Consider the following 20,147-nt stretch of genomic DNA (forward strand, 5'->3'; position numbering starts at 1 on the left):
AGAGTTTACTTTGTGATGTGCTAAGAGCTTGCTGTTTATATTTTTTACCCTTACAGTTTGTCTTTATTAGCTATTTTTGTATCACTTTCTTACTTCATGTTGTTTTTAATGGAATTCGCATGCAAAAGGGAGCTCCTTTTTTGGCAGTGTCCCTAGTGTGTTGCACTCTTGTGCCCTCTCTTTACGGCACCCCACTTTTTTTTCGTACTTTCTGAACAAACTGCCCTCTGCAAAGGGCCTTATTTATTTCTATATCTTGCACAGTGCTTCTACGTAATGTTGTTGCCTGATGGTGTGCTTCTTGCGCCTCTTCCGCTACATCTGGGTTTAGCTTGGAGATGGGGATGTCAGCATTCATTAGATGAGCCATGCGAGCTATTTGGTGGTTGAATTGTTGCTGTAGTTGGCCACAAGAGCCTCTGTAACGCCCATGGGCAGGCTGAAGAAATCATTACTTGCAAAGCAGTGTCTTGAAAATGTAATTTGGGATCTCATATATGCAAAATGATCACTTTGCAGTGCTCTTATTTCAGGTGCATGCTTGAAAATCTTTCATTGCCTGCACTGACACCATCATAATGTCGTCTTCCTCATCAACTAGACTCTTGTAATATGTATGCAGGCGTTATTGTACTTATGTTCGAAGGAGCATGGTAATATTAAAAATAGCACTTTTATTTTCATGTGTACCTGTGTTCTCTTAGCTTATTACGTCAACTTCAGCACATTTGTGATGCCTTGCAGCCAGCGTTCTGTCAATGCACCAAGTGCACACCTTTACAGTTAAAATTTAACTACGTATAGTACTCTAGGTTCCATATAATTCCCGGGTTCAAACCTGGCTGCGGCGGCCACGTTTGTTTCGCCTCCATACGCAAAGGCGCCCATGTGCTGTGCGATGTCAGTGCATGTTCAAGATCCCCAGGTGGTTTAAATTATTCCGCACTACGGCACCTCTTTCTCTCTTCTTTCACTCCCTTCCCTTATGGCACGATTCAGGTGTCCACCAAGATGCGAGACAATTACTGTGCCCTGTTCTTTCCTCAAAAGCCAATTTCCATTTCTTTTTATTAACATTTGCTGTATCCGCTAGCCCACTGTAAAAGCACAGTTGCCAAGAGCCTTATGAGGTGAAATGAAAATAACTCGTCACAAGGCAGGAAATCTGAGTATTTGAGACAGTCTTGATTGTCGTTTCAATCCCACGATTCAACAAAAAATGCAGATTTAATCATTTTTGCGTAATTTTGTGTTGGCAGCCAAATTCTCATTTTTTAATGCAATTTTTGTCGCGAACATTAGTATGAGCAGAATGATGGGAGAATAACTAATTTAGCTTATTTGGATGAATATAACATGAGGGCGAGTGTGAGGCCTCAGGAAAATTGTAAAAGATATATTAGTGTGATTATAACAAAATCCCAAACCATTCAAACCGACCATAACTGAAGGAGGATCTGCTGCAGGTCGGGTTTCTACCAGAAAAAAGGTTGTACTTTGCAAGCGTACCTGGACTTAATGAAAAATCGCCAGCCCTAGCTGCTGAGTGGCAAATGCACCTCAAAACTTCCGAGAACTGAAATCCAGTGAGAGAGACCTCTCACAGTTTCTAAGCAAGGCGAAGAAGATTTCGACGTCCTGTTTCTTTTGGCTGGAATGGAAGTGACGACTCCAACACTTCAATCATAATGTAAATCTGGTATCAAATATGCCCCAACCTTTCAGTGAAGATAACAGGAAAACATTATTTAATGCTGAATTACAACAGCCACGTTGAATTTTAGAAGAGGGGAGGTCTGCAGCATGCAATGCATGTGCTAAAAAAATAAACTTTCATGTTTCATTCATGTGTCTTATGCTTCCCGCAGAATTTCAAGGATTATTAATTTTGCATCTGTGGAAATTCGCAGAATTTTGAATTTTCCACTGCAAAAAGGCCTTATCCATAGTGAGTGCGTTCTATCCATTCTGTACATGTGGGCCAATGATAGGTGGCCTTGGTAATGCTATATTTTCACACATGAGAATGGCAACACTGTGAATGAGTTTGCCTAAGCAGCCTTGGAAATTAATTGCGTGCCTTATTTACATGATTGTAAGTTGTCTCCCCGTATCGCATGTCGGAAGTAAACAAAAAACTTGAGGGAGGCCTTAAACGGACGCTGAAGAGAAATTGAAATTGGCTTGTATCGATAGAATACCAGCTCCTGATCACAAAAACGTAGCTCTTACTGAAAACAAAGCGCTTGTAAGGTAGAAAAAAGCACAAACCAAAATTCAGGTATCGCCGCCACAGGCCAATCTTTCAAGTACAAGCTTGGTGACGTCATAGGACAAGAGGCGCCACCTTGGAGGAATTTTCCTTACTCCATAGAGCCACGAATCTATGAGGCTGACAAAGGAAGTTTGCACGGTTCAATATTGAACTAAGGTTTGTTTTAAAATAGTGCACTTTTATCACACAAGGAAGACAGACAAAAGACAACCTGAATGTTGGAAGTAAAGAAAACCGATGCTTGGCAGCGCCACAGGCGCAGGAGAGTTTCGATTTGTTATGGCGCTTCGCATCAATGAGCTTTGCATGCCCTGCGGTTTTGTTTTTGACGCGCCTAGCAGCAGAGGAACTCCAAGTGCCACTTCAAGTGCTAGTTAACCTTTGAAGGAGCCTGTTCAGGCTGGTCAGATGATCGCCACGGTTGATGAAAAACTATGATGGCATGATGGTCGGTGATCGTACAAGGCAGTTCGCAGTATAAAGAGCACTTGTGTCTTCGCATGCTCACCCGGCGAAATATTCCCGGCTGTGCCAGTCAACTTCAAACTACTTAACGAAAATCGTTTATTAGGGACGCGAGAAAAGGTACAAGGCAGTTAAGAAAAATTTCTGATGGCCTAGCTCTGTTAGGCCAGGATATACATAGTGAAAGTAGTAGTAGTAAGTGTTTCTTCAAAATAATAATAAAAATGGAAGTTAAAAGATTTTCGCTAACCCCGGCATCTGCCATCACTGTGGCGGCGGCACCTGAGCTGGGGCAGCGGAAATAAAGGATAGCAGGCAGTATAGCGAAAGCGCGGAGATTTTTGCATCAGAAGAGCGCTTTCACTAGAAGCGCCTTTATTGATGGTGATAGCTTGAGCCGTCGTGGTAGCGTCTTCGTCATGGTAGCGTACTTGAGTATAATGTCTCCGCCTCAAACGCCAAAGTCCCTGGTTCGATTCCGAGCCTCGGCACAGAATTTTTTTTATGCAGTGAAAGTGCGGGGGGTTTCAGTGGCTCCCATAGATGCCGCCACCGAATACGTTGGTTAGCGGTTAAGTGCAGGCTCTGTTAAGGCGCGTTTATGCTCCGGCGTAACGCGCGCGCGCGCTGCACGGCAACGTCGCGTCGGCCTGAGCGAGACACTCTATACTCCAACTGCGCTTGACCGCCGACGCGTTCGGCAGCTTCGGCGCACTCTGACCGCACTGGCGGAGACTTGGAGCATGTCTCTATTTCGCGCCGAGTGCGCCGGCCCGGCCAGACTGATTCGGCTCCACGGCGAGGTGCGCGTTGTGACGTCTTTCAATAGCTTTGGCAGTTGATCGGAGGTGTTCTTTTCGAGCTCTCGGCTAATTTAATCCATTCACAGTACACATCTGAAGGTACATGCAAGTGGGCGAGAGAGCCCGATCCAGTGGACCCGTTGGATCCAGCGGAAGCCGTTGAAGCGTCGTGCGTCGGCTTTAGTTTCAAGGCGCCAACTTTAAGCGCGCCCGCCCTTGAGCACCCATCCGTTTTTTGTGCCAAAAAAAAAACTTGGCCCTTGCAACCGTGGGAGACCTCGACGCCGCCTGCTGCACCGTGCAACCGCGCCGTTCAAGGAATCATAATCCGTTGGCCCCAAAGCCCCGGCCAGCCTCCGATGGGCGCAACGCGCCGACCTTGTCCTGGCCCCTCGCGACTCCCCACACTGGGGTTATGATATTTAGTTTGCAACGGCGGCTCACGGCTGAAGGGCAAAACGACCCGCCGGTGCCTAACCTAACCGTGCTCCCTCGAAAGCGTCGCACGCTCTGTGGGGCTGAGGTCGCTGAAATGCAGGCCGGAGGTTTTGCGAGAGCTTCGTTGTCGGGTTCGGGAACGGGATCCATCGTAACGCTGGCAAGACGCCGGTGCAAACGTAAACGAAGCGACCCCCGATAGATGCCTTCAACGTGCGGCGGCGGTAGACTTCATTTCGGCCGCGGCGGTCTTCAACCCCACCGCGGCGGCCGCGTTTCGGTGGAGGCGAAACACTAAGGCGCCTGTGTGCTGTGCGATGTCAGTGCACGTAAAAGATCCCCAGGTGGTCGAAATTATTCCGGAGTTGCCCACTACGGCACTTCTTTCTTCCTTACTTCTTTCACTTCCTCTTTTATTCCTTCCCTTACGGCGCGGTTCAGGATTTAGCCGATATGTGAGACAGATACTGCGCCATTTCCTTTCCCCCAAAACACATTTTCATTTTCGAACACCGACAACCTTTGCGGCTATCTGAGCGAAACTGCTCTTTACTCGCTCTTCTTCCTCCCACATTCAATAACCCCTTTTCAAACCACGCCTAATGGCACACTTCCAGAATGAAAAAAAAAGCGCTGGTTTTGGATCGAACCCGGCCGACCGTGCACCGTGTACAAACGAATCTTGCGGCTTTTCACTCTCATCTGCAGAAATAAGCGATTGAGATTCCTCTTCTTTTCTTTATTGCCTGGCTTTGGCACATAACATGCAACCAAAAAACACTCAACAAAAAAAAAACGCTATGTACAAGCGACACTGTAGAGACCAGCCAGCACGATTCTGGCTTCGTAATTCTAAAATTCACGTAACATACATGCACAACGGCTCCAGTCTTGAGAGCCACTCGGGAGGCTCCACAGCGGCTTTCTGGATGGCTAGAAACCAGTCCATTTTCTCCCGAAAATATATTCCGGCAGTTCCCGGGTTCGAACCCCACCGCGGCAGCAGCGTTTCGATGGAGGCGAAACGCAAAAGGCGCCCGTGTGCTGTGCGATGTCAGTGTACGTTAAAGATCCTCCGGGGAGCCTTTAAAACGATTCCCTATCCCCATCACACCCGCCCTACGCATCCTTGGCCCCTACTTGCAGGATTCTGGACGAAATGAACATACCCTTAAAAGTTAAACGACTCAAGGCCTACACGCAATCCGTGTTGCACGTTGTACGCCAAGTATCCTCCCTTAACAAGGGTTTATACGAAGCGGACAACATGAAAGTAGTGCATGCATTTACGTTTAGCCGCATTCTATACGCAACTCCATATCTCAAATTGAACCGCACGGAAACCGAACATGTGAGCGCCATGATTCGCCTTGCGAATAAGGCAGCCCTAAACGTACCTCGTAGTACTGGCACAACCAAACTTCTTGCACTAGGGATGCATAACACCATTCAGGAACCGGTTGACGCGCACCTTCAGACACAGTATCTTAGACTTGCCGCAAGCGGCACTGGCCGTCACATATTCTCCCTTTGCATCAACATACCCGCCTGTCATTCCTTATAGCCATTCCTCGACACATCCATACACCTCTCGTTGTGAAACACCTTCCTCGAAACGTGCATCCCAATATCATACCCTTCGCCGCGTAGCTCGCGCTAATGCCCTCCATATGTATTACGGGCAAGCCCACAATGCCGTTTGGGCAGACGCCGCATGTACAGCGCATGAAGCGGTAGCAGTTGCCTGAAATCAAACCCTACTCCACCCCCTAACTCATCGTCTTCTCTCGGGCTCTACGCCATAGGAGTCAGAGGAGACCGCCATCGCTCTAGCCCTTGCACATTCGGCCGCCCAATATATCTTCAGCGACTCCAAAACGGCTCTGCAGAACTTTGCCACGGGCAGGATTCACACCCCTGCTTGGCAATTGTAGAACACCCTTACCCAAAATTTACTGCGCAGAGTAGAGCTCTAGTGGGTGCCGGCTCACTCTTGGAACCCAGGAAACGATGCTGCCGATAAATTGGCCCGAGGTTTGCTTTGCCGGGCTCAGGACAGTCTCGATCCAGTATTCTCGAGGGAGCGGGCGCACACCTTTGCAAAGCTCACGCAAATACCCCATTTGGAGCGTCAGACTTACCCCACTCCCCACCCCTCTCTTACGCACTCCCAACAGAACCTCTTCAGACGCCTCCAGACCTGCTCTCTGTCATCCTCTCAGCTGTTATCCCACTAATGTGGTACATCCCCTGCATTCTCCCAGTGTGGTGACCCTCACGCTACACTCTCCCGGATCCTATTCGGCTGCCCTACTGACACTCCCCCGCAGGGACAGCACACCATCTCGAGCTGGGAGGTCCTGCTCACGTCTGGAGACCCGACATCGCAGCTTGCTGCGGTGACTCGGGCTGCCGACGTGATGTCCCGACATGACCTACATGATGCAGTGCGGAAGCGCGCAGTGGCCAAAGGACCTAGCAGGGTCTAAAACTAACTTGCAGAAATAAAGTTTCTCTGTCGGTTTTTCTGTCACTCGGTGGTCGAAATTATTCCGGAGCCCTTCACTACAGCACCTCTTCCTTTCTTCTTTCACTCCCTCTTTTATCAATTCCCGGGTGGGGTTCAGATTTTAGCCGATATGTGAGACATATACTGCGCCATTTCCTTTCCCCAAAAACCAATTTCAATTTCCAGAAGTGGAAAGGGACAGTAGCTACAGCGGCAACCTTTGCGGCTATCTGAGCGAAACTGGCCTTGACTCGCTCTTCATTCTCCTATATTCAATTACCCCTTTTAAAACCATGCCTTCTGGCACACTGCTAGATTAAAAAAAAGTTCTGGTTTTTGATTCACCCATGCACCGTATAAGAATGAAGCTTGCGACTTTTCACTCTCATCTGCAGAAATAAACGATTGCGATTCCTTTTTTTTTCTTGATTGCCTGGCTTTGGCACACAACATTTAACCGAAAAACACTCAACAAAAAACACCAAACGCTATGTGCATACGACACGGTCGTGATCAGCCAGCACGATTCCCGTTTCATTGTATAAAATTCACGTAACATACACAACAGCTCTAGTCTTGACAGCCACTCGCGATGCTCCGCAGCGGCTTTCTTGATTGCAAGGAACCAGTCTATTCCCGAGAATAAATTCGGGCAGCTCCCGGGTTCGAACCCGACCGCGGCGGCAGCGCTTCGATGGAGGGGAAACGCACAAGGCACCCCTGTGCTGTGGATGTCAGTGCACGTTAAAGATCCCCAGGTGGTCGAAATTATTCTGGAGCCCACCACTACAGCACCTCTTCCTTTCTTCTCTCACTCCCTCCTTTATCCCTTCCCTTATGGCGCGGTTCAGGTGTCCGCCGATATACGAGACAGATACTGCGCCATTTCCTTTCCCCAAAAACCAATTTCAATTTTCAAAAGTGAACAAGGGACAATAGATACATCGGAAACTTTTGCGGCTATCTGAGCGAAACTGGTCTTGACTCGCTCCTCTTTCTCCTACATTCAATTACCCTTTTTCAAACCATGCCTAATGGCACACTTACAGAATTTAAAAAAAATGCGTTGGTTTGGGATTGAATCCGTGCACCGTCTACGAATGAATCTTGATGCTTTTCACTCTCATCTGCAGAAATAAATGATTGCGATTCCTTTCTTTTTCTGTGTTGCCTGGCTTTGGCACATAACATTTAACCAAATAAAAAACACTCAACAAAACGCCATGTACGTACGACACTGTCGTGATCAGCCAACATGATTCTGATTTTGTCATATTAAATTCACGCAAAAAATTTAATGTAGATTAGCTCAGCTAATCCAGAATATACAAAGCGAAAGATGTCGGCGTTCACTGTGTTCGTTGGAATTGGCGTTGGCAATGTTCCAGACGGCGATGGCTTTGAGGAAAGGAAGAGCGCATAACTGACTCCCTGGATATGCGGACGCTTCATTCGTTTTTTGATACATGTGGCGGTGGTGAGAGAGAGATGTGGCCTGAATGCATTAGCGCTGACAGCGTTGTGGCTGACATGCGGCACTGCAGCAATAGCTAGGCCACAGCGTTCATTTGGTGATCAATCTCTCGCGATTAACCGTTAAGTGAATGCCACCTCCCAGGGTGGCAGTGTGCGGAACTCAATCAAAGCAGGATTTTGGAATTGGACAACAATGCCACGTACATGAAAGCGAAATTGAGGTCTCCACTGACCCACGGAGCCGGTTGTGCGGCTTTCCTTTCGTGAAAATGAACGGCCTTTGCAAAGTAGTAGTAATAACTTTATGCATAGAAATATATGGGTGGGTCTCGGTCACTCTTCACATCTTTTGATGTGGTCTGTGGCTCTTGTGGCAGGGTTGGAGCCCCTATTCCAGGGCCCCACTGAGTCTTGCCGCCAGGTAGGCTTTCCGGACCAGTCCTGTCTGGAGCGCCGGATCCTCGCGGGAAAGCATCCTCTTCCACTGCTCCGCACTCGGGATTCTGTTTATTGCAGCCGCATTTGTTCTCTTTTCACACCACGTTGTATGAATTAACGTGGCTTTGTCCTCGCACCACGGGCATTTGCTGCTATATAGCCCTGGGTGGATCTTGCTTAGCATGTTTAGATTCGGGAAATAATAATAATAATAATAATAATTGGTTTTTGGTGGAAAGGAAATGGCGCAGTATCTGTCTCATATATCGTTGGACACCTGAACCGCGCCGTAAGGGAAGGGATAAAGGAGGGAGTGAAAGAGAGAAAGAGGTGCCGTAGTGGAGGGCTCCGGATTAATTTCGACCACCTGGGGATCTTTAACGTGCACTGACATCGCACAGCACACGGGCGCCTTAGCGTTTTTCCTCCATAAAAACGCAGCCGCCGCGGTCGGGATCGAACCCGGGAACTCCGGATCAGTAGTCGAGCGCCCTAACCACTGAGCCACCGCGGCGGGTGATTCGGGAAAGTTCCCGTTTTTAGCTGTCTCCAGTAGACCGCTTCCTGTTGGGGGAGATTTTTGTGAGGTGGGGGATATCTAATCCTGGCCCCCTTATAGTAATTCAGAATTTCTGAGTATCCTAAGGGCACTGGTTCCGCGTGAGGCTGCTCGAGGCTGGTTTGGTTGGAGGCTCGGTTTGTAAGCTCTCGAGCTCTCCTTTGCAAAGCGAGCCTTTGCAAAGTTGTCAACGCCAATGAACTCTATGAACGCCGTCGGCTCACTTGTATTGTGTGGTTTTTGAGGAAAGGAAATGGCGCAATAACCGTCTCACATATCTTGGTGCACACTCGAACCGGGCCGTAGATGAAGGGATAAAGGAGGGAGGGAAAGAACAAAGAGAACACTGAAAATTGAATGTTGAATTTTGAGGAAAGGTGCGGCGCTGCGCAGCGGCGGAACACCTGTGGCTCGGTGCTTCTAGTGGCGCATGCGCAGTAGTGACTAGGGAGCGAGAGAGAGAAATATCCGCGGCGAGGAGTGCGTTGTGATGGCATGTGCCTCCTCGGAGCACCGCCACGGCGAAATCGCAAGTTAGCGGTCAGTAAAGCTCTCGCTTTAAAATACAACGGCTCTATAGTCTTGAGAGCCACTCGGGAGGCTCCGCAGCGGCTTTCTGGATGGCAAGAAACCAGTTCATTCCCGAGAATAAATTCGGGCAGCTCCCGGGTTCGAACCCAACCGCGGCGGCAGCGTTTCGATGGAGGCGAAACGCCAAAGGCGCACGTGTGCTGTGCGATGTCAGTGTATGTTAAGGATCCCCAGGAGGTCTAAGTTATTCCGGAGACCTCCACTGCGGCACCCCTTTTTCTTTCACTCTCTCCTTTATCCATTCCCTTTTTTATGGGTTTTTGGGGAAAGGAAATGGCGCAGTATCTGTCTCATATATCGTTGAACACCTGAAGCGCGCCGTGAGGGAAGGGAAAAAGGAGGGAGTGAAAGAAGAAAGGAAGAAATGGGTGCCGTAGTTGAGGGCTCCGGAATAATTTCGACCACCTGGGGATCTTTAACGTGCACTGACATCGCACAGCACACGGTTTAGCGTTTTGCCTCCATAAAAACGCAGCCGCCGCGGTCGGGTTCGAAAGCGGGAACTGCGGATCAGTAGCCGAGCGCCGTAGCCACTGAGCCACCGCGGGGGGTTCCGCTTGCGGCACTGTTCAGGTTTTAGCGGATATGTGAGACAGATACTGCGCCATTTCCTTTCCCCAACAACCAAGTTTCAATTTTCAAAAGTGGACAAGGGACAGTCGATGCACCGGTAACATTTGTAGCTATCTGAGCGAAACTGGTCTTGACTCGCTCTTCTTTCTCCTACATTCAATTAGCCTTTTTCAAACCATGCCTTATGGCACACTTCTAGAATAAAAAAAATGCGTTGGTTTGGAATTGAACCCGTGCACCGTGTACGAACGAATCTTGCGGCTTTTCACTCTCATCTGCAGAAATAAACGCTTGAGATTCCTTTTATTTTCTTTATTGCCTGGCTTTGGCAAACTTTTAACAAAAAAAAAACACACACAGAACGTTATGTACATACCACACTGTTGTGATCAGCCAGCACGATTCCGGTATTGTCATATTAAAATTCACGTAACATACACAACGGCTCTAGTCTTGAGAGCCACTCGGGAGGCTCCGCAGCGGCTTCCTGGATGACAAGAAACCGGTCCATTCCCGAAAATAAATTCCGGAAGTTCCAGGGTTCAAACCCGAACTCGGCGGCAGCGCTTCGATGGAGGCGAAACGCAAAAGTCGCCCGTGTGCTGTGCGATGGCAGTGCACGTTAAAGATCCCCAGGTGGTTGGTTGGTTGGCTTGAAACAATGCTGGCACATACCCACTGTGGGGGAGTGGCCGAGAAACAGGCGGTTACTTGCTGGATACAGGAACGTTTTGACAAGAAAAGGAATAGGAATAGTGTGTAGGCTGATAGATTGGAATAGGCAAGGACAGGGGTCCTGTTAACTTGGAGATGGAAGACGGGACAATGGCTTAATGTGCAGAATATTTTTATTTATTTTATTTTATTTATTGATACTGCGATCTTTTACAAGACCTTCGCAGGGGTGGGCACACAATACATAAATTCTGGAAACAACAAAAACGACCTCAGGAACAAGCAAACAATCAAGAACAATTGATCAACAATTTAAGATCAAGAAACAATGAAACAAAGAAATGTAGCGGTACGACATTATAGAAAAAAAGTTAAAGGTGGCTTTCAAAACTTTTTAGTGAAGTTTGGGTTACTGCATCATTAGTTAGATTATTCCAGTCTGTAATCGTTCTGGGGAAAAAAGAGTACTTAAAGGTGTTATTTCGTGCGTTTAATTGTGTTACTGTAAAATCATGGCGTTGTCTTGTGTTGTACCCTGAGGAGAACGATATAATATTGGATGTGTCAATATTGTACTGACCTTTGATTAACTGAAATAAAAATTTTAGACGACAGATGCGATTTCTATGAGAGACTGGAAGCAAACCACTTTGATTAAGAAGTGCAGTGATAGATGTGCGGTTATATGAATTGTAAATAAACCGTGCTGCTTTCTTTCGGACTCTGTCTAATTTAGCAATGTTAGATTTAGTGAAAGGATCCCAGATTATGACGGCATATTCTAACATAGGGCGAATAATAGTGTTATACGAAAGTGAACGTACACTGGGGGGGCCGAGCTTCAGAGCACGTCGGAGGAAAAATAGTTTGCGTAGGGCATTAGCTGTAACGTTGTCAATGTGCTCTGTCCAGGAGAGGTTATTGCAGATCCGCAGACCTAGGTATTTGTAAGTATTCACTTGAGAGAGAACTTTGTTTTTAGCAGTATAGTTAAACAAAAGAGGCTTCTTTTTCTGGGTTATACGCATGAACACTGTTTTATCATAATTAACGCACATTTGCCATTGGTCACACCATGTTATTATCTTAGTGAAATCGTTATTTAACCGTACTTGGTCCTCAGTAGTAGTAATCTTTTCATATAACACACAATCGTCAGCATATAATCTAACAGAAACTGAGATGTTATCGACAATGTCATTAATAAAAATCAAGAAGAGGAGTGGCCCAAGAACAGATCCTTGGGGAACGCCGGAATCAACAGGAACTGGAGGGGAAGGGGAATTATTTACTACTACAAACTGACGACGGTTTCTTAAGTAGGCTGTAATCCATGCAAGTAATTTGTCATTTTTTAGTACATTACCTAATTTGTGAAGAAGTTTGTTATGCGAAACTTTATCAAATGCTTTTTTAAAGTCCATAAATATAGCGTCAGTCTGCTTTCCTTCATTTATTGCCTGCGCAAAATCATGTATAGTTTGTACTAGCTGAGTGGCAGTGGAAAATCCTCGTCTGAAGCCATGCTGTGCATTAGTTAGAAAATTGTTTTGTTCAAGAAAATCTGCTATATGTTTATGAATGACGTGTTCCAAGACCTTGCATGCTGTAGATGTTAACGATATCGGACGGTAATTCTGAATAGATGCTTTGTCTCCAGTTTTGTGAATTGGTTTGATTCTTGCCGTTCTCCAGTCATCCGGTAATGATCCTTCATTTAGTGATTTGTTAAATAAGATGCATAAGTACTTGGCACACCATTCTGCATAACGCTTCAGGAATGCGTTGGGAATGTCATCTGGTCCGGGAGATTTTTTTACATCAAGCTTCAATAATAAATTGAGAACACCTGCCTCGGAAATCACAACATCAGGAATTGAAGGCAAATTCACGGAATAGCAGGGAAGAGAGCTGTCATCCTGCGTAAACACCGATTTGAAGTAGTCATTGAAAGCCGTGGACACCAAAGCATCATCACGCTCACATATTCCATTTACTTTGAATGTATCATGAGATCGTGAAGCTGGAGTTATCTGCCTCCAGAATTTCTCAGGGCATGTTTTAATGAAGGTAGGTAGCTGAGTAGAAAAGTACTTTTCCTTGTCATGGGCAATCAGCTGTTTGAGTTTTTCTGTTTGTTCATCAATGATCGTTTGGGAATAGTTTCCTGCTTTTAACCTTTTTTCATTCTTTTTAGCTTTCGTTGTGAGCGTAATGTCTCTCGTGTTATCCAAGGGTTACATTTTGGGGACTTTTTTGCAACTTTTGGAACGAAGCGTTCAATACACTGAAAGACAACACTTTTGAAAAATAGCCATAAGTCATTCACATTTCCATTAAAATTCATAAAGCGGTCATAATGAAAGTCGAACATATCAAGAATAGATTCATCATGTGCACGAGAAAAATTAGGAAAGAAACCGACAGTATTTCGGCGATCAAAGTTTGCATTTATCAATGTCAGTACAACAGCTTTGTGATCAGAAATACCGGTCGTTACATAGCATTCGACATTTTCTTTGACAGTACCATTTACAAAAAATAGATCAAGAATTGAATATGAACCATTGTGGACTCTAGTAGGATCTTTAACTACCTGAAGCAGGTCAAAGGCAATAGAAATATCAAGCATAGTTTGCTCAATGATGTTATTAGAATGCGAAAAGGCAGTCCAATCTATGTTTGGTAAATTAAAATCGCCAGTCAACATTAGCCTATCATTCTGTTTTATATGGCGCTCAATATATTTTTTTAGATTCACTAGGAGTGCTACAGAGGAATTGGGTGGCCTGTACACGGCTCCTAAAACGTAACGAACATTGTTTTTGTAAAATTTACAAAAGATGCCTTCTACATCGTCAATATCTGGCATTCTAAAGACTTGCAGTGAAGATTTGAACAGTATGGCCACTCCACCGCCCCTTCCATCTCGGTCTTTGCGAAAAACTTTGTAGTTTTGTGGTACGAATTCGCTGTCAAAAATATTTTTTCCCAACCAGGTTTCAGTGAGTGCAGCGATTTCTACATCATACGTCAACAGCAGGCCCTCAAGTTGCGTAGCTTTGCAGACAATACTTCGACAGTTGACGTTTATCAGTGTGAACCTTTTGTTCATAATATGCGTCTGTCATTCCCTCTTTTTAGATATACGATAGGGCTCATTCTTCACTTCGTCCCATCCGAACATAGCACCGTCGATAACCAGCTTATCAAATATCAGTTTGGCTTTAGCGCCGTTAGCCTTCTCCACTGCACAGCTTTGCCACAGCTTTTTTCTAATTTCACGAACTCGGCTGGAAAAGTCTTCAGCCACAGAGAATTTGGTTCCTTTCAGCCCCGAACAAGCCTGTAACACCGAAAGTTTTTCTCTGTAGTCCTGAAACTTCATAATTACGGGGCGGCTTTGATCTTTCTTCTTTTTTCCCAGCCTGTGACACCTCTCTATGCTATTGATTTCAACTTTCAATTTTTCTTCAAAGAGTTCTTTCCGGATCGCATTCTGAAGACTGGTAGGAGTTTCTTCGTCACCCTCCTCCAAACCATAAACAATCAAGTTATTTCTCCTACTCCTGTTTTCTAAATCATCAATTTTTTTTAGCATGTATGAATTATCTTGCTCAAGTTGAGCTACCGTTTCTTTTAGATCACTGACCACTTTGCTTATAGATGCCAGACAGGATAGTTTGTCTTCCAGGTTGGTAATGCGAACAGATAAACCTCCGATTTTATCCTCCAGCGTAGTCTGTTTTTCCAGCAACTGGTTAATAGAGGCAGTCATATTGGTTTGGCCTGAAACAAGCTGAAGCAACAAATCCTCCTGTGTTGGACCGGGGTTAGATTCAATGTCACCGCATGACAATAGATCTTCTGTGAATGACCGGACATCAGATAAAAAGTACGCAATGCATAGTGGGCAAGGCAGCAGCAATAGGCAGCGGTTATCGCTGCGGAAGCATTTAGTAGGCATATAAGAACAAACCTGAAGAATGAAGCAAAAATGGCTCCTGAACATCGTTTCCGATGCGCTGCTGCCGAGCCCACTGAAGATGAACGCAGATGCAGGGCTCCTTTTAAAGGCTTGGTGAACCACGTGCTCTGCCGTCCCAGACGTCGGGGCATGCGCAGAAATCCTGGCTGCCGGTTCGATGATTCTGTTGACGCTTGTCACATCAGCACGTGCCAGTAGGTCGTTGTTGATATCGGCGATGACGGCAGACAGTCCAGGCAAGCAGAAGACAGGTGGCTGCACTTGAAACAGGCCCACCAGCACCTGAAGAATGAAGCAAAAATGGCTCCTGAACATCGTTTCCGATGCGCTGCTGCCGAGCCCACTGAAGATGAACGCAGATGCAGGGCTCCTTTTAAAGGCTTGGTGAACCACGTGCTCTGCCGTCCCAGACGTCGGGGCATGCGCAGAAATCCTGGCTGCCGGTTCGATGATTCTGTTGACGCTTGTCACATCAGCACGTGCCAGTAGGTCGTTGTTGATATCGGCGATGACGGCAGACAGTCCAGGCAAGCAGAAGACAGGTGGCTGCACTTGCAACAGGCCCACCAGCACCTGAAGAATGAAGCAAAAATGGCTCCTGAACATCGTTTCCGATGCGCTGCTGCCGAGCCCACTGCCTGTGATGTTTCAATTTTGTGCTGACTGAGAGCGAGAAAAATAAATTAGAATGGGAGGCACTGCGTTTCTTGAACGAAATATTGCACAGCAGAGCGCACACTTCTGTCGCTTCGTCCAAGCAAAGAAGCGCCAAATGTAAGAAAAATTCCGCAGATGACACAGGCAAACCCAGTTGATGAAACGGAATTTGCAAAAGACGCTTCCTCATCCACTCACAGCAGGAAGTGGTCTATTGTCTCAGGTTTGGCACAAAAAGGGCACAATGGGAAAACCTCCTGGCCAGACCTGTGAAGGTAGAAATTTAGAAGGGGAACCCGGCAACGCAGGCGCGTAACAGAGACCTCTAGTCTGCGCGAGCGCCAGTCTTTGCTTCTCCAAGGATGCAGAAGATGCTGATATTCGGGAGATAATGTAAGAGCCGAGGCAGCAAATTCCTGAAATATTGTGTAACTGCGAAACCTCACCGCAGCTGTATATGCACACGTTGGCAGGACAGAGAGAGCCGTTGCTTAGGAATCTGCAACCTCATTTAATTGAAAGCCCATGTGCCCCGGTACCCACAGCAACCTTACCGATTTTAGATGGAGCGGGACCAGAAAATTAAAGAGGCGTAATGCCCGAGACTCAGTGGGTGAGGATAATGAAGAGCAAATGGACAGAGAGTCCGTCATAACCACGACCTGGGAAACGGTAGTTTCTAATTTTCGTAAGGCAAATATTACGGCTAGTAATTCAGCCAGATAAATTGGAGTGAAGTCAGGAAGACGTAGAGAAAAATACCAACCAGGTAAAGGTGAAAAAATTCCCACACCTGCCTTTTCGCGATCCTGCGAGGCATCGGTAATAAGAATATGAGACGGAAAGGACCTTAGGTGGTCCTGCAACAAACCCTGAAGAAGAGGAAAGGGCTGCAGCTTTGCATTCGATGGGAAAATGTCATCGAATTCAATCTGGACAAAAGATGAGCTGTTATAATTTGGCGGGCATCTGTGAAATTAATGTTTAAGGGATCAAGGAGGGACTGCACGAAACATATCTGCGGAGTATGCAAACGAGACCAGGCGGTACTAAAGAAGACTGCAGGTTGACTAAGAAATATTATACTGGAGGCGTGAAGAGATGAATCGCACAACTTTAAAAATGTTTGAACTGTTAAAAGGCGAAACCTAGCTGATAAAGGTGGGATTCGCGCCTCAAGGTTCAGAACAGCATTGGCGACATATTTTGGAAGCCCCAGACAGAGGCGCAACGCCTCACGCTCCAAGAGCACAAGAAGGTGAAGTTTATAGGCAGGAGCTCCTGATAATAAAACACAGTCAAATTCCAAAATTGGACGGACGTACATTTTATAAATCATCAGAAGTGTATGCCTTCTCATGCGTGACCGATCACTACAAAGCCTGCTCAGGATGCCAATGGGCCGAACTCTTTTTGCAGAAACTTGTTCAATGTGTGGCCGCCAGGAAGGATAGAGTAGTGTCGTATATTACTCCGAGGTACTTCGCCGTCTGTACTTTAGGAATTATATTATTTCTATAGACAAGGCAGATATTTACAGGAACAGAAACCGGAAATACCAAAAATGCGCATTTCTTCACATTAAGGGACAGATGAATTCTTCCTAACCAGCTGTCAAGAGCATTGAGGTAATTTTGCAAAGTTTGATAAAGAGTGTGAACAACGCCAGCTGATGCAAAAATGCAATATCGTCAGTATGCAATATCGTCAAAATCGTCAGTATGCAATATCGGCAATGTCGTCAATATCGTCAGTATGCAATATCGGCAATATCGTCAGTATGCAATATCGTCAATATGTTTTCACATTCTGAATGCATGGAATCGAGCTTAGAAAAATGTTAAAAAGAACAGGTGAGAGAACTGATCCTTGCGGTACACCTCTTGTCTGTTGAACTCTCCTAGACGAAACACAATCTTGGCAGCAATAAAATTCTCTATTTTCCAAAGAAGCAGAAATCCTGCAGGCTACAAAATAGTTTGGGAAGTTGAGTTCCTGTAATCTGAGTAACAGAGCCGAGTGCTCAACGCTGTCGTATGCTTTACTGACATCCAAAGTGACAAGCGTAGCAAACTGTTTACTGTTGCGAGCTAATTTTATAGAACTCTCTAGGTCACTATGAGCACACCAAGTTGAACAGCCCGGCCTGAAACCAATTTGACACGGATTCAAGAGAGCATTTTCAGAAATGAAAGACACGACACGGCTGAGAAGGACCGTTATTTCCACCAATTTCACTACGATCAGTCTGTTGTTGCCAGGAAGAAAGAAAAGGAAAGTGCACAGGCCTGCCCACTGGCTCAAGACGAGCCACAATCGCTACCACGTGCAGATAGTAGGAGAGTTGAAAGATGGCATAGAAAGACAGGATATAGCAAAGACGCGCTAAAGACAAGGCCGATCCCGGAGGTAGTGCAATACCGGGACAAACGGTGGCGGGAGTGAAGCATCCTTCAAACTCTCCGCCACATTTCCAAAAATAAGTCCAATTGGACCCGTAACAGATTGAAGAGAAGTTTATTGACCACGGGCCTGGAAGGGACTGGTATCCCTCGCAAAAACATAGGCACAGAACGGCGAGAAATGTCGCCCAACATAAACAAATGACATGGTTTAGCGGCAATCTATTTATGCAAAATTGCACGTTGGCATGAAATGCACAAATACAAAATGCATGAAAGTCCAAAAGAGTTCAAGAGAGGGTCCATACGTGCGGGGTGGGAGAAGCACGCGGGGGCATGCACGCACAACACACCGCACACAATCGCCGCACACACGCATGTACGTTGGCATGAAATGCACAAATACAAAACGCATAAAAGTCCAAAAGAGTTCGAAAGAGGGTCCATACGTGCGGGGTGGGGGAAGCACGCGGGGGCATGCACGCACAACACACCGCACACAATCGCCGCGCACAAGGAGCGCACAGCACACTCAGTATGGCAGGAGCTGCACGGTGACGCGGCCCCTGCTTGTGTGGATGAACCGGGTGCTCCACCGGCGTAGGAATTCTTCCTCGTCGAGGGTGACCCGGTCTAAGCACGCCTGTTCGAAGAGGCGCGTCCTCACTCTCATCAACAATGGGAACATGGCCCGCTGGGGTCGACCCTGCAAGGAGGCCACGCCTCTCTGCCGCCACAAAACAAATGCACCCACACAGAGCAGAAGCCGCACAAATGACTCACGTGGCCGGGTGCGGGAGTTCAGGGAAACAAAAAACATACGCGACATGAGTCGCCAAAACGTTCTAGCCACCACGCAGTCATACATGGCATGCTGCAGGGTTTCAGTGTCGCCACACTGAGGACACCGCGAAGAAGGGGCGATGCCCCACGCTGCAACACGGACTCCCGTGGGCAAGACCCTCCAGCCTCGCAGCCAGCCGAAGTCACGAACGTCTGGTGGAAGGGTGCCAGACGTCAGATCTCGCCACCGCACCTGCCTGCTCCGTGCGAGCTGTTCTGGAGTAGCCTCCTGGATGGCAAGGAGCTCGCAAACACGGGAGGCCTGTGTCTCAGTGACGTCGACCTCGGGCAGAGCGGCTGTGAGAGACCCGGCCGCCCGACAGACATACTTAAAAAACCTCGGCGGCTGTTCGGCTGAAGGACCTGTTACCGGACCAAAAAAGAGGCGCCGCGACGTCCCAAGAAGGTAGGCGAGAAGTCCCCTCCCCGGGTAGTCGGTGACGTTGGCCAGGTCGCGGACGCCTCGGACGGCTAGAACACTGCACATGGTGCGTAAATCGGGCAAGCTGAACCCGCCCATGCGCGTGGGAAGGCGGAGGAGCGCGCGGGCGACGGTCTCAGTCTTTCCCGCCCAGAAAAAGGCGCCACAAAGTGTGGCCAAACGACGCAAGAATGTGCGCGGCGGACAGGCGACGCGGGCTACGTAGAGGAGTGGTGCGCACACAGATGATCTGATTACAAAAGCGCGCTCAGATAGTGACAAGCGAAAACGCGCTGCCACTGCGAGACGTCGCTCTGCGGTCGTTCTTAACTGCGACCACGACTCGCGAGCTACCTCTCCTGAGGAGAGGAACACGACGCCAAGGACCTTAACCGCCGAGACCCACTCAACGTCGCCCAGCAGGTCTTACGTAAAAGCGCCAAAGCGCAGAGCTTTGCTCTTGCCCCTGTTAAGCAGGGCGCCGGACAGCTCGCTGTAACACGCAAAAAGCCGTAAGAACGCTGCGTAGCTGTCCTCGTCTCGCAAAAACAGGGACACGTCGTCAGCGTACGCGGACACCTTCACTTGACCTTGGCCAGGCAAAGGGAACCCGCGCACAGATGGACACTCGGTTACGCGCCGCAGGAGTGGGTCTAAACATAATACGAATAGCAAAGGCGACATGGGACAACCCTGTCGTATGCCGCGCTCGATATTGAAGGGGTCGCTCAACGAACCGTTAAAAAACAACCGAGCTGTGAGGCCGGAGTACAACTGCGTTAACCGCGCCACGAACTCGGACTGAAAGCCGAAAGCCCCGAGAACTCCAAAAAGGTAGCGGTGCTCAACTCGGTCGAAGGCTTTAGCCTGATCAAGTGAGACGAAACAACCCGGTATTCCCGTTCTCGAGGTGAACGTGAACAAGTCACGCGTTAGTGCGAGAGACGAGAACACCGATCGTCCGGGCACACTGCATGTCTGTGCAGGGCTTATGAGCTCCGCTAAAACCGTGCTCAACCTTTTAGCCAGCAGTG

Source organism: Amblyomma americanum, chromosome 1 (assembly GCF_052857255.1).
Source record: "Amblyomma americanum isolate KBUSLIRL-KWMA chromosome 1, ASM5285725v1, whole genome shotgun sequence".
NCBI lineage: Eukaryota > Metazoa > Arthropoda > Arachnida > Ixodida > Ixodidae > Amblyomma > Amblyomma americanum.